Genomic DNA, 14,036 nt, shown 5'->3' with positions numbered 1-14,036 from the left:
ACTTAAAAAGATGAGGCCTGTAATTTTCATCATAGGTACACTTCAACTATGACACAAAGAGAAAAAAATAAAAATAAATAAATTCAGAAAAACACATTGTAGGATTTTTTAATGAATTTATTTGCAAATTATGGTGGGAAATAAGTATTTGGTCAATAACAAAAGTTCATCTCAATACTTGTTATATACCCTTTGTTGGCAATGACAGGTCAAACGTTTTCTGTAAGTCTTTAAGTTTTTACACACTGTTTCTGGTATTTTGGCCCATTCCTCCATGCAGATCTCCTCTAGAGCAGTGATGTTTTGGGGCTGTCGCTGGGCAACACGGACTTTCAACTCCCTCCAAAGATTTTCTATGGGGTTGAGATCTGGAGACCGGCTAGGCCACTCCAGGACCTTCAAATGCTTCTTACGAAGCCACTCCTTCGTTGCCCGGGCGGTGTGTTTGGGATCATTGTCATGCTGAAAGACCCAGCCACGTTTCATCTTCAATGCCCTTGCTGATGGAAGGAGGTTTTCACTCAAAATCTCACGATACATGGCCCCATTCATTCTTTCCTTTACACGGATCAGTCGTCCTGGTCCCTTTGCAGAAAAACATGTTTCCACCCCCATGCTTCACAGTAGATATGGTGTTCTTTGGATGCAACTCAGCATTCTTTCTCCTCCAAACACGACGAGTTGAGTTTTTACCAAAAAGTTGTATTTTGGTTTCATCTGACGGTCTCCTAATCCTCTTCTGAATCATCCAAATGCTCTCTAGCAAACCTCAGACGAGCCTGGACATGTACTGGCTTAAGCAGGGGGACACGTCTGGCACTGCAGGATTTGAGTCCCTGGCGGCGTAGTGTGTTACTGATGGTAGCCTTTGTTACTTTGGTCCCAGCTCTCTGCAGGTTATTCACTAGGTCCCCCCCGTGTGGTTCTGGGATTTTTGCTCACCGTTCTTGTGATCATTTTGACCCCACGGGGTGAGATCTTGCGTGGAGCCCCGGATCGAGGGAGATTATCAGTGGTCTTGTATGTCTTCCATTTTATTATAATTGTTCCCACAGTTGATTTCTTCACACCAAGCTGCTTACCTATTGCAGATTCAGTCTTCCCAGCCTGGTGCAGGTCTACAATTTTGTTTCTGGTGTCCTTTGACAGCTCTTTGGTCTTGGCCATAGTGGAGTTTGGAGTGTGACTGAGGTTGTGGACAGGTGTCTTTTATACTGATAACAAGTACAAACAGGTGCCATTAATACAGGTAACGAGTGGAGGACAGAGGAGCCTCTTAAAGAAGAAGTTACAGGTCTGTGAGCGCCAGAAATCTTGCTTGTTTGTAGGCGACCAAATACTTATTTTACCGAGGAATTTACCAATAAATTCATTAAAAATCCTACAATGTGATTTTCTGGATTTTGTTTTCTCATTTTGTCTCTCATAGTTGAAGTGTACCTATGATGAAAATTACAGGCCTCTCTTATCTTTTTAAGTGGGAGAACTTGCACAACTGGTGGCTGACTAAATACTTTTTTGCCCCACTGTATATATATATATATATATATATATATGTATATATATATATATATATATACATATATATATATATTGTTTGTGTTTGTTAGTTTTCCCCCCCAGTTTTTTTTAATTGTATTTTATAATTAACAACACTCAACACAGCCCACACGGACAAAAAGAAAAAGCGGAATATGGGTGTTTAGTTTATGGATCTGCAGCCAAGTCAGTTCTAGCTGGATTAGATCTAGTCCAAGTAGGTAGAACCATGCAGGTAGAAACAGGAGAACTGCCACTCTGGTTGCGGAGAAAGCAACTTCAGGCTAACTATTGGGTCAACTTGATGGGTCAAAGGTGTGATCACCCAGCTAAAATAACAATTCAGAGAAGCTGGGAGAGAGAGGTGGCAAGAATTTCAAGTTTTGGATGGACAGGGGAGACAGTGGCACAGGAAATAGGGATGTCCCGATCAGGTTTTTTTGCCCTTGAGTCCGAGTCATTTGATTTTGAGTATCTACCGATACCGAGTCCCGATCCAATACTTCTATAATATATAAAAAAAGAATAAAGAAGAGCGAAAAAACAGATACAGGATGTTCCTTATTTTTTATTTAATTCACCTTATTTTAACATTCAACAACTCTGTTAACAAACAGAGCACTTCTGTTACATCTCTCACAGTTTGCTATGACAATGTTGTTGTCATCAACTTTATAATACCTCCAGACCGCAGACATACTCGCGCTCTCCGCTTCAAGCTGCTTCCGTGTTCTACTTTGCCGGCATTTAACCAATAGCGTCTCTGCAACAAAGTGATGTCATGCCGCACGCGTTGCTGTTTCTGTGTGGAGTCAAAAGGGTCTAACTCTGTGCCACCGCATAACTATAGATGTGTTAAAAAATAATGAGAATATATATACATATATATCCGAGTCCTGATCGGGAGGTAACGTCCGATTCCGATCGAGTCTGAAACCACATGATCGGGCCCGATTTCCGATCACGTGATCGGATCTGGACATCCCTAACAGGAAATGTCTATTCATGATAAGAACTTTTGTCCTGGAGTACTGTGGCCATCAGTTCCTTTATGGCAATTGGAGGTCCCAAAGACTGATTTAGAGATACTTGGGATTAAGTCAGAAAATCCTGAATCAGACTTGGTGCGTGAATTCCAGTGTCATATAATAGAAAGATATCAGGAACACATATTAATGTTTACTGATGGTGATGATGTGAAAAGGAGAGGGGTAGAAATATCATTCATTTGGGTCCCAGCTCATGTAGGTATTGCATCAAATGAAAAGGTTGATAAGTTGGCCAAGGAAGCTGCTCAAAACGAAATCATAGATGTCAACATTAATCTATCTAAGGCGGAGGGTAAAAGCATTGTGTGGCAGGGAACAATTTTAAAATGGCAACAGCTCTGGGAGCAAGAAAACAAAGGAAGGCATCTATTCTCAATATCTAGGAAAGTAACTGACTCAGTTAATGTTTGTAAAAGAGGGGAGGGTAGACGTAAGGAAGAGGTTATTATTTCTAGAATGAGGATTGGTCACACATTGCTGAACAGCACTTTATTTATTTTAGGAAAACACCAGAGTGGCTTGTGTTCATGTCAGGAACCTGAGACAGTGCATCATGTTTTGATTTCTTGTAGAAATTATGACCGACAAAGACAAGATCTACTCAGAGAATTGCGAGAAATTGGTTTGGAAGAAGTATCTCTGAAAAGTATTTTAGAAGTAGGGTCAAGTGGGTGGGGAAAACGTTGTTTGTTAAAATTTTTAATAGTCACTGGGCTGTATAACAGGATATAGTGCACTACGGTGCTAGTTCCATAGATGGCAGCAATGCAACTTTTTGGATGCCGGCTGCCCTAAAATCCCAAAGAAGAAGAAGAAGAAGAAGAAGAAGAAGAAGAAGAAGAAGAAGAAGCAGAAGAAAAGAAAAAGCCAAGAATAAGTACAAAAACAAAAACACACAAAGGAAGAGCAAACAAGGGCAATGCGTGTTACATATAATGCTAATCATTTAACAAAGGAACTGAATGAACTAAAGAAACAACAGGGTCCCGAATTGTATTATACTTTTCAGAGCAACCCCTCATACTGAACTTGATCTTCTCCAGGAATAGAAAGGTCAGTAGGTTTTTCAGCCAAGGGTTAGGAGATGGAGGTTTTTGATTTTTACAATAACAGTAAAACCCATCAACTGGCTACAAGAGAGGAAAAAGAAGTAATATTGCTCTTTTTTCAAATAAAGCGTGTGAAGTCTTCAGGAACACAAAAACATAGAGATTAATAATGGACTACAGGGTCAACAGGTTTATCAAGGATTTTGCGTGCGTGCGTGCGTGCGTGCGTGCGTGCGTGCGTGCGTGTGTGTGTGTGTGTGTGTGATTGGCAGGAGATAGAGAGCATCTATCACATGTAGGCTATCTCCTCTGCTAAAACCTGCTAAAGTTTAACTTTGGACGAGTGTGTCCTGTTTGTTTTTTACCTATATTTTTTTATTTTTCTCCATTTCTAAGTACTGCTTTAGGCAACAAGTCCTCCAAACCACACGACGATATGGGTCACTTCTTCCCTAACCCCCTAATGCGACCCCCAGGCTATAGCGCCCCTAGTGGTGGCAGAAATACAACCTCACATCTAAACCATAGACAGTGAAAGAAATGGACACAGCGACGCAATAGACTTCAACCAGTGAAGTCAATTAAAAGCACTTTCCCGGTGATGGCTGAGCGTACTGCGCAGCCTCCAACTGAGCTTGACAATGTAGATGTGACGTGAGCAACCTGTCTGAAAGTCTTCTGGCAGGGGAGGACTGGGACCAAAAATCGGCCCTGGCATTTTAGCCCAGACCGGCCCACCACATAAGATCACAAATACCACCCGTCCTTGCGCTCTAAACCTGTTCGAGTCGTGATTCACTCGGATCTTTAACCCAAGTCTTTAAATTGACTCACGAATCGTGAGTCTCTAATATCATTAACCCGGTTCAGTTGAGTCCTACAACAATTCAATCTAAAATGATAACGGCGCCATACACAAACCTCTTGCAACATTAGCTACTACTATGCCTAGCCATCTTAGCTGCAAAAAGCTTTATAACTTACAATTTTGTAGGCAACAGCAACTCCACAAGTCAACTGACTCAAGCGCCTGAGTGAGCAGAGAGACAGTCCGACCCACAGACTCAGAGCCGGAAGCTTGCAGACTATGGGATTCACTCGAGAACTCACGAGTCAACGAGGCCTCGTGAGTTATCGGTGATTCATGAGTTGTCAGGTGATTCATGAGTTGTCACGCTGCGCGAATCAGCCGGCTATATCAGCTAACTTATGAGTTGCCGACAACTCACAAGTCCTCGTTGACTCGTGAGTTGATGATTAACTTTGTTTCATTTCCAACTCGTCTTGCTTCGTCTCTCTATGTGTACTTCCCATAGACAGTAAAACAATTTGACACAGCGACCCCCATAGACTCTGGACCATGCTCTGGACGGAGACCAGTCGGTACTTCCCTTTTGCTCCGTGCACCGTTACGGACTAGTCCATTTCATTGTGAAAGTAGGTGGTGTATGTGTAGGTACAAATAACCATGAACTGGACATTTTAACTAACTACTACCTCAACCTTTAACGTATAAGTGTTTTGGGCCAGCCCAGTGTCAATTAAAAAAACAATGGGCCGCTGATCCTACCACTTTTATGGGCCGGTTCATGGGCGGGACTAAAAAAAGAAAAAAAGTAAAAAGTGTCGCGGTTGGCCCAAAAAGCATGTCGGCCCACCGGGAAAGTGCCCGGTATGCCAGATGGCCAGTCCGCCCTTGTCTTCTGGTAGCTGTGCCAAGAGAAATCTCAATCATTCCAAATCTTGCAGAGACGGAGAGCGTGAGTAGGAGCTGTCCATGAGCGTAGGAGCAGGAGCAAAACGTTGCTGAAATATTTTGTACCGATGTTTTCATGGACTCTTTATGGGCTTATCCCTTGACTGTATGCCTCCCTCGCAACCCACAGGCATGTTTCATACTATAGCGCCCCTAGTGGTGGCAGAAATACAACCTCATATCTAAACTAGAGAATGTCTGTCGTGGTTTTGAACGTAAAGGTCACAATTTTAAACACGTCTTTAACGTTGTGAAATGGCCACAGTTCGGTTATGTTTAGGCACAAAAATCACTTGGATGAATTTAGAAAAAGATCAGGGTTAGGGTTGAAATCAGACGTTATTTCACTTCCTGAATGTTACGCGCCTTCATTAGGTTGAAAAAAAATATACCGTTAACTATCGTTAACTTTTAGTTTCAAACGGGACTCGAAATCCGCTCTCCCAGGTGAAGGGTGGAAGTCCTGTGTTTGTCAGCGGGAATTTGACGCTCTTATATTCCATCACCTTACTTCCTGCTTTGCTCCCATCAGGCCACTTGAGGGCACCGCCACTATAAACGTAAATATAGGTCGTAATTGCTGCTTGAACAAACAACTTCTGGGAGCGTTTTTTTGGGGAGGAGAGTCTCGTTTTAGGGCTATATTTTTTATTTTTCCCCCCTGTATTTCTTACTTTATTACTGATTTAGGCTAGGCCAACAGAGCGAGTTGGTCACGATAACAACAGCAGTGCAAAGGGGAATTGGTCATTCCAAGCTCGGAGGAAAAAAGAGGAAACATGTTAGAAAATACATCAGAAAAAGAAAAAGGTTTTCCATCAGCTTATGTAATCAATAACTCATCAAAATGACACATACACACAAAAGGAAATTCAACTGCTGAAAAACATGTTCTCCTCTATCATCTTAGACCAACTCTATCAGTTGGACCAGTGTTCCTGTATAGATGTGTGATGGGATTTATCCAGTATGTGTGCGAGGGAGAGTCGGTATATATATCCACCCTTTGATCTTGGTGGCCTCTGAGAGCAACGGGAGGCTTTGATCTCTTTTGGTTTGGACCGTAGCCCATAGGAGATGACAGCAGGATGATGAGCGGAGGTAGCAACACAGTCAGAAGAGGGATGAGTGGAGCGTGGAAGAAAAGAAAGAGAAAGGAGCAAGATTAAAAGAATAGCAGAATACTTGGTGTAAGTAAGGGGGGGGGAGGGAGGAAGATGAACAAAAAACACATAGTGGGAGATTTGCTGTGGATGAAAGAATGAGAGTAATGAAAGAAGATGTAGAATTTGAAAAAATAAGGACCTGTGATCAGGGTAGAAGTGGAGTTAAATATATGCATAGGTATCTGGACAATTTGGATCAATTTCAGTTTGGCTTTAAAAGGGTCAGTTCACCCAAAGTACCATGACATGAATGGGGGAAAAAAATGGTATTTTCCCACTTCTAGTCTGCATTTCTGCATCTAACGCAGACCTGCAAACTCTAAAGTCACAAGATCACACACAAACACTAAAATCAGTTGGGGGGGGGGGGGCGGGGGGGGGTTTGAATACAATCTTTTATTACACAATATTTGCCTCTGAGATTTAGTGGAGTAGAAGTATAAAGTGGCAGAAAAAAATATACTCAAGGAAAGTATGAGGAACAAGTACCTCAAAGTTGTACTTAAGTACTGTTGTGAATCTGTTACATTCCATTCTGTAAAAACTCTGAACAAAGCCTCTCTCTTCTGTTTTAATTGGTATCATACATTTGTATCATACATTGTAACACTGTTTTCCTTCCTGAAGTGTGAACCTACCATGAATCAATCCTCCCTTCCTCTGGAGCCTCTTTCTTATCAGGGCCTGTCTACTCTCACTTCATCCAAGTGAATGAAGCGATTGTTAGAAAGTGTATATATTCTTGTGTTTCTCATTAAACCTTTGCAACATTGTGAACTGAACACTGCATCGTGTCACTTTGTTGTCTTGAGCGCGTAACTCTTTTCAGAATTATTTCCAATGATCAAAAGAATCTATTTCAGTAATGCACTGTAACACGTATGTACTATATTCCACTTATTTATTGGGGGTGGCAGTGGCTCTGTCTTGATGAAAACACAAGACTTTCACCCATGTGTTTGTGTCCCGGTGTTTTAATCCAAACCACGATCTTTTGTCTAATTTTAACTAGTCGTTTTAGTGCCTAAACTTAACTGTTGTCGCGCATGACGCTAACGTTTTGTCGGAAAAACTCAACTGTAATGGTCACTGAAAGGACCCGGCTCACAGCCACTTTTTTCGGCTAAACTCAAATGCATCGGGCTCTGAAACGACTGCTGCCTCACGGCGACTGGTACCAGGCTCACAGTAGATAGACAGATACGTAGATAGATAGATAGATACAGTAGATGGACTTTATTAATCCCAAAGTGGGAAATTACTCTGTTACAAGCAGCAAGTAACAGTACCATTTTCTCAGCTAAACAGCTGTTAAGACCGCTAAACTTAACTCATAATTTAAATAATTTTTATACCTTAATATACTTAATAATAATTTTTCCCAATGGGGAAAATTACAATTTACACTCTGTTTGTTAAAACACACTACACACAGGTGTTACGGTTTAGGGATATTTCTGTTACCAGTTTGTTCATTTCTGTTGCCTTTATTGTTTTATTGTGTATGATTCCTGTGTTCTGTGTTCTGTGTTGTCAAGTTTCTGTGTTTAGTTGTGATTTCAGGTTTTTGTTAGTGTTCCTGTTTCCTGTTTTATTTTGATAGTCTGTTTTCTGTCCTGTCATGTCTAGTTTTACTTTTTGCCTTTGTTGATTGTCCTGCCCCGCCCTGATGTGTTTCACCTGTCGTGTCACCTGTCCCTCATTTGTTCATTACCTCTTGTATTTAACCCCTGTGTTCCCTTTGTCTCTTGTCAGATTGTTTTGTATTCCCCCGTGTCAGTGTGTGTGTGTCTGCGTCAGTCTCTCCTTTTTCTCCCCGGTATTAGTTTTTGCCTGCAGCTCACAGGACTCCTTGTTTGGTTTTTGTTTTTTGAGAAAATAAATCTTTGAGTTTCTACACTGCTCCTGCCTGCCTCTCTCTCTCTGCGTTTGGGTCCTCTACCTTCCGCCATCACAACAACAGGCCTGAAATACACAAACACATGCACAGGTCCTATACATGCACTAATGGAGAGAAGTCAGAGTGAGCACATAACTTTTCGTACTATATCATACAAACACGTTCATGAGAAATGTGTTGACTATTTACACTATCCCAGTTCCTTTTGTTTGTTGTTTGTCTTCATCATTTCTTTTTTGGAGTTTGCCTCTTTGCCATGCAGTTACCTTGTCTGCTGTTAACTGCCTTCATTTTGGACTTATATAGCCTGTAAGTCATCTTCAACAATTCATTGAATTCTTCCTGCTGCCTACCCATCTGTGTAACTGCATTTGGGTCCTCCCCTGCCCATTTCCTCATGGCCCCCCCTACGCTGTACTGTAGGTGATGCAGTAATTCGAGGATGTCTGCAATAGAGAGGCAAAGTCCCTCCCCTTCCGGTGAACTACCATCAGGCATGGATTTAGAATGCAGAGGCCCCCTGGGCACAAAATATTTGAGAAAACATCCAGTCTACTCTTCCATTCCACAGAACGAACCTGACACAAGTTAATCACACCAAAAACAAAGGCAAGAAAAAAATGTAGCAGTGACCACAATTTTATCTAATGAGCTGACTTCGGAAAAACAGCTGTTTGTTGAGCATCTCTTTTTCTCACTGTCTCTCCCCTTCACAGAGAAACAGACGATCAACGATCTACTAGCCTAAAGTGTAACAGAGCTGTGTTTGTAACATTGTAATCAAATATATAAATGAAAATAGGTTGAGTATAACTTATATAGAGGTATACGTATAGGCCTATACAGTATATACAGATCACTCTCAGCGTGAAATGTAGTTCTCAAAGTTAAGTTGCACAATTTAATGACAATGGTTATGTATTAATATTTTAATGTATGCCTTAGTTCGAGGTTCAAGCAGCCGCTTTTGGGAAGTCTCCCATTCAGGTGGAGGATGGCACTGAGGTTCATCAGAGCAGCTGGGTACTAGGAGACGGCAAGGACAGCGAAAAAAGTAAAAAACTAAAAAGTAGCTAACCCTAACCCTAACCCCTAAGGGGGCAGAGTGGTGCATCATTAAAATTAGTTGTCAGGACTTACAGGGAAAGCTGTACTTGTGGCAACTATATTATTCTGTCAGTTTCCTGAAATGTAATGACACCTGACAATGTAACACCATCGCCGATGTTGTACATCTCCACCAAATCCATCACCACTGCAACTCACTCCACTTTGACTACTGGCCTCAGTGGAATGAAATCATGGATGCAAACCTACTTTCTCAAACTTAACTGTGACAAATCAGACATGATCATCATCGGTCCCAAATTCCTCTTCAAAACCACGCACAACTTTTGCTTCACCATTTATAACTCCACTCGGTCTCCCTCCTCACACATCCACAACATCAGGAGTTATTTTTGACAGCAACCTCTTCTTCGAAAAGCATGTCCTCAAAATCACAAGAAATGCCTTCTTCCACCTTAAAATCTGTATCAGTATCAGTATTATCTTATGATTTATATGTTTGTATATTTGCACACTTTACATTTTCAAGAAAGAAGTATAGCCTACTTTAATTATTTATCATTTTTGTATTACATTATCTGCCAAAATTATTATATATGGTGGTGACATGACTCGTATTAAATATGTACAGTTAAGTGATTTTGGCGTTGCAGAGAATGCCTGCTCGCTGTCCGATTGTCTGATATGAATGACCGCATTGCAATGATAAATTACGCTTAGTGTTCTGTCTTACACAGCAAACAAATTTTTCACTGGTAAGACCAACATAATAACATTAAAATAAAAACACAAAATAACATCTTGTGAATAGGCCTAAGTGATTCAATGAGCGGAAGGTTCTAAAAATATTAAAAACAACAAAGCTATACTTTACCAATTCTCTGCAGTGAACTGACGGAAAAAGACGAAAGATATAGGCTACTTTTAAAATATAGTATGTGAAATATTACGTGGAAGTACCCTCAACCAGAGAATGACTCCCACATATTATGCATTGATAAGCCTGACCGCGTATCTGGTCATAAAAATGAACAGTCAACATTAATACAACAACGTTACATGATTTAAAAAGGAACATATCATACGAGGACAGAGGGGTGGTCTCTCCCCATTCACTACTACTGCTTTTTAAAATCCGAAATAAGGTCCCATGAGGTCCACCGTAAGGAGAGGGACTTCGCCTCTCTATGCCAGAGATATATTTTGGTGATACCTACATGTACTTTCTAGGTTTGAGGCTTTTATTTAATTTTTGGACTAAATTCAATTGTACTCTGCAGGAAAAATGACTAAGTTATCAGCTTCTAGGAGTCATGGAGTGGCTCTTCGAAGCATGTAATTTCGGTGAATGTGAGTGTTTGTGTGGTGCATGCTGGGAACATTTATGATGGACCACTTTAATGAAAATTGCTCAGTGCTTTTCATCCATTCGGTGACACCCCACCGTTTCCCATCTCTCTCCGTCTTTTTGCCCTTTCTACACACTCTCCTTTTTATTCTGCTTTCATTTCACACTGCCTCTGAAATGAAAAAAGTGTAAATTGTTTCCTTCTGATCAAAAGGATGAAAGCAGGGATATGCTTGGCTTTGCTGATTGCATTAGATGGGAAGTGAATAGAGCAACATACTATAGATTTTAAAATGATTTTTTTTCCCCCTTGCAAAACAACATCAGGCATCAGGAGTTCAAAGGGACTAATTTCAATGGAGTCCTTCGGCTGAATCACTTTTTGTATGCCGGTGCAATGTTTGTGCGGTCACGTCTGGTTAAAGAGACTTACCAGGATATTGTGCTTAAAATACAAATAGGAGCTGGTCCAGTTAGTGTCACACATCTCAAACATGACGCATTTTGATTGTTTGATTACATGTTCAATAAGACAAACCTTTAGGCATCACATGTGCTACAGTAGCCTACAGAGCTTAAAATTGTTGTAGCAAAAATGATTTTAATTAAAACATCACTGTTACATTCATCTGCATGGTAGAGGGAAGGCAAAGACTTTAACCCTCCTGTTTTCCTCGGGTCAAATTTGACCCGTTTTCAAAGTTTCTGTATCAGACATTTGGGTTTCTTTCAACTGAATTGCCCCGAAATAACATGGATGGTTCCATACAACGCTCTTCCCAAGTGAAATTAAGGATCAGTTCTCTACTTTCATTGAATTGATGGTGTTGTATTCAATTTCATAGCATTATCCTGACTAAACTTTGACATATCCTCTGATCTTAACCGTTAGTCCGAATCATTCCTTCATTTCTGCTTTTTTCTTACACAAAAATTAGGTATCATTTCATATAAATGAGGTTTATTGACCATTCATTCTGAAAAAAAATAAGTGTAAAACTAATGTAAATGAGTTGGTTCTAGTGGTGAAAATAGTGGTGGTAATGGAAAAAAAAATTGTGCCAAAAACGTTGAAATAAGTAAGCAAAACATGAAGAAAAAAAAGCATCAAAATGGTAAAACAAAAAACAATGTCTAAAAGAGTGTTAATTTTGACCCGGGAGGACAATACAAGGGTTAAAAGGTATGCTGTGCTGAGAAATGTTTATCAAGTTTGATGGCTTGGACGTGGCACAAAACGTCAGTAAATAATGCACATACACAGTGTTGATGATGTTATCTAGTCATTCATTTCACTAGTATGCAAGTTCGCTATTCTGGAAACCAGACCAATCCCATGACCAAACCAGCTCATGTTTTTATTTGCTCTGGTGGATACGTGTGGCCCCCCCCCCCTCCCATTCAAACAGATTTCCAGCTGGCCAAAAACCTAAAAGCAGGGTTGCCAGGTCCATGGTTTTTCCGCGGAATTGGGCTACTTTTAAAGTGTTGACGCAGGTTGACTCAGTTGTTCCCTTGTTGGGTAGACCAGACCCACACACACACACACACACACACACACACACACACACACAATGTGCTCCACAGCCTAGCACCTGCCTCTCTATAAAAGGCAGCAAACTGACTAGTACACCGTTTACAACAAAACAGGTTAGTTTGTGCATCGGTGAATTGGCCTAAATGTTCACAGAGCTTTATTTATTTATTATTTTTACAAGGCAAATTTAGGACCTAGCTGAAATAACTTTAAGGAAAACTGCTTTCAAATGCTTGCACACTAAACATGCATGGTGTTACTTTGTAGATATTACAATACCTTTGGCAATTATAGTACTGCTGTTAGACTTCACAAGCAGTGTACGGGTTAGTGTAATATGTTTTGGCAGGGGAATATTTTGAGTTGTGGTGTTGGGGTGGTTTTGATTGGCCATTAGGCTGGTTTTGTCATACGGATCTAAAGGTTCCAGAAGGTGCAGCCTTCTCCTATCGCCTCTCCATCAGCTCTGCAAAATGTACTGTATGCTGAATTGTCTTTTTTTTTTTTTTTTTTTTACAAATATTAGTTGTGCTTTATGTGGTTGACTGTATGGCCTATTTCTCGCTTAAAATGTTTTCAGAAACACGTTTCGGTGAACTATTTTCGTAAAATATGAGATCGTATTCTGAACGAGCCACCATTATGGTCGGTTTGAAATTCTCAAGCAGCCAGACCCACGTGACGCGTTCGTCCAATCAGCTGCCGGTCGAGGGCTCCCTTCCGCTTTGTAGTCAAGATGGCCCTCTTTTGGGGCGACCTCTAGCTCACCCAGTAAGCATGTGCGCCCCATGTAGGCTGAGGCCTTTGCAGCGGCCAGGGTTCGAATCCGACCTGCGGCCCTTTGCTGCGTGTCATCCCGTCTTTACTTCAGAGACAAACGTGGTCACTTTGGAACACACGTTATAATGCTCACCTAGCTGCTAGCATGGCACGCCCTCATACTCTGCTTCTGACTGGCTAGTAGTCCTTACCTAGGTACTGTCAGGGCACGCCCTCATACTCTGCTTCTGACTGGCTAGTAGTCCTTACCTAGCTACTGTCAGGGCACGCCCTCATAGGTACTCCTAGGTACTGCGCATGTGTGACTCCCAACAAAGATGGAACAGAAGTGAGATGTCTCACAACCATGTAAACCTATTCTGATATAACCTCTAAATACAATTATGAACCTAAAAATGAGCATAATATGAGCACTTTAAGAATTATAATGCCTTGATATAAATGAATTTAAATATGTCACAGAAATCAACTAAAATAATAAGTTATCTATAAGATTATTTTTTAATAAACATTAATATGAATGAAACTTACCCACAAATGAAGCAAAACAGGAAACTGTATCTAGCAATTTTGGGGAGTGTTTGTGTCCCGGTGTTTTAATCCAAACTACGATCTTTAAAAAAAAATCTTAACGTCTTAGTCGTTTTGTTGCCTAAAGTTAACTGTCGTTGCGCTTGACGTTAACGTTTTGTCAGATGAACTCAACTGCAACGGCCACTGAAAGGAGCATTTAAATAAATACCACCTCATGAACAGTTTGTTCAGTTGTGAGTTTGGAGAATTGGATGTGGAACACAGCAAACCTCACAGAAAAAAGGTTGCACATTGTGTGCGGCGTTGACCT

Source organism: Sander lucioperca, chromosome 9, assembly GCF_008315115.2.
Source record: "Sander lucioperca isolate FBNREF2018 chromosome 9, SLUC_FBN_1.2, whole genome shotgun sequence".
Taxonomy (NCBI): domain Eukaryota; kingdom Metazoa; phylum Chordata; class Actinopteri; order Perciformes; family Percidae; genus Sander; species Sander lucioperca.
Note: the sequence above shows the minus strand (reverse complement) of the source record.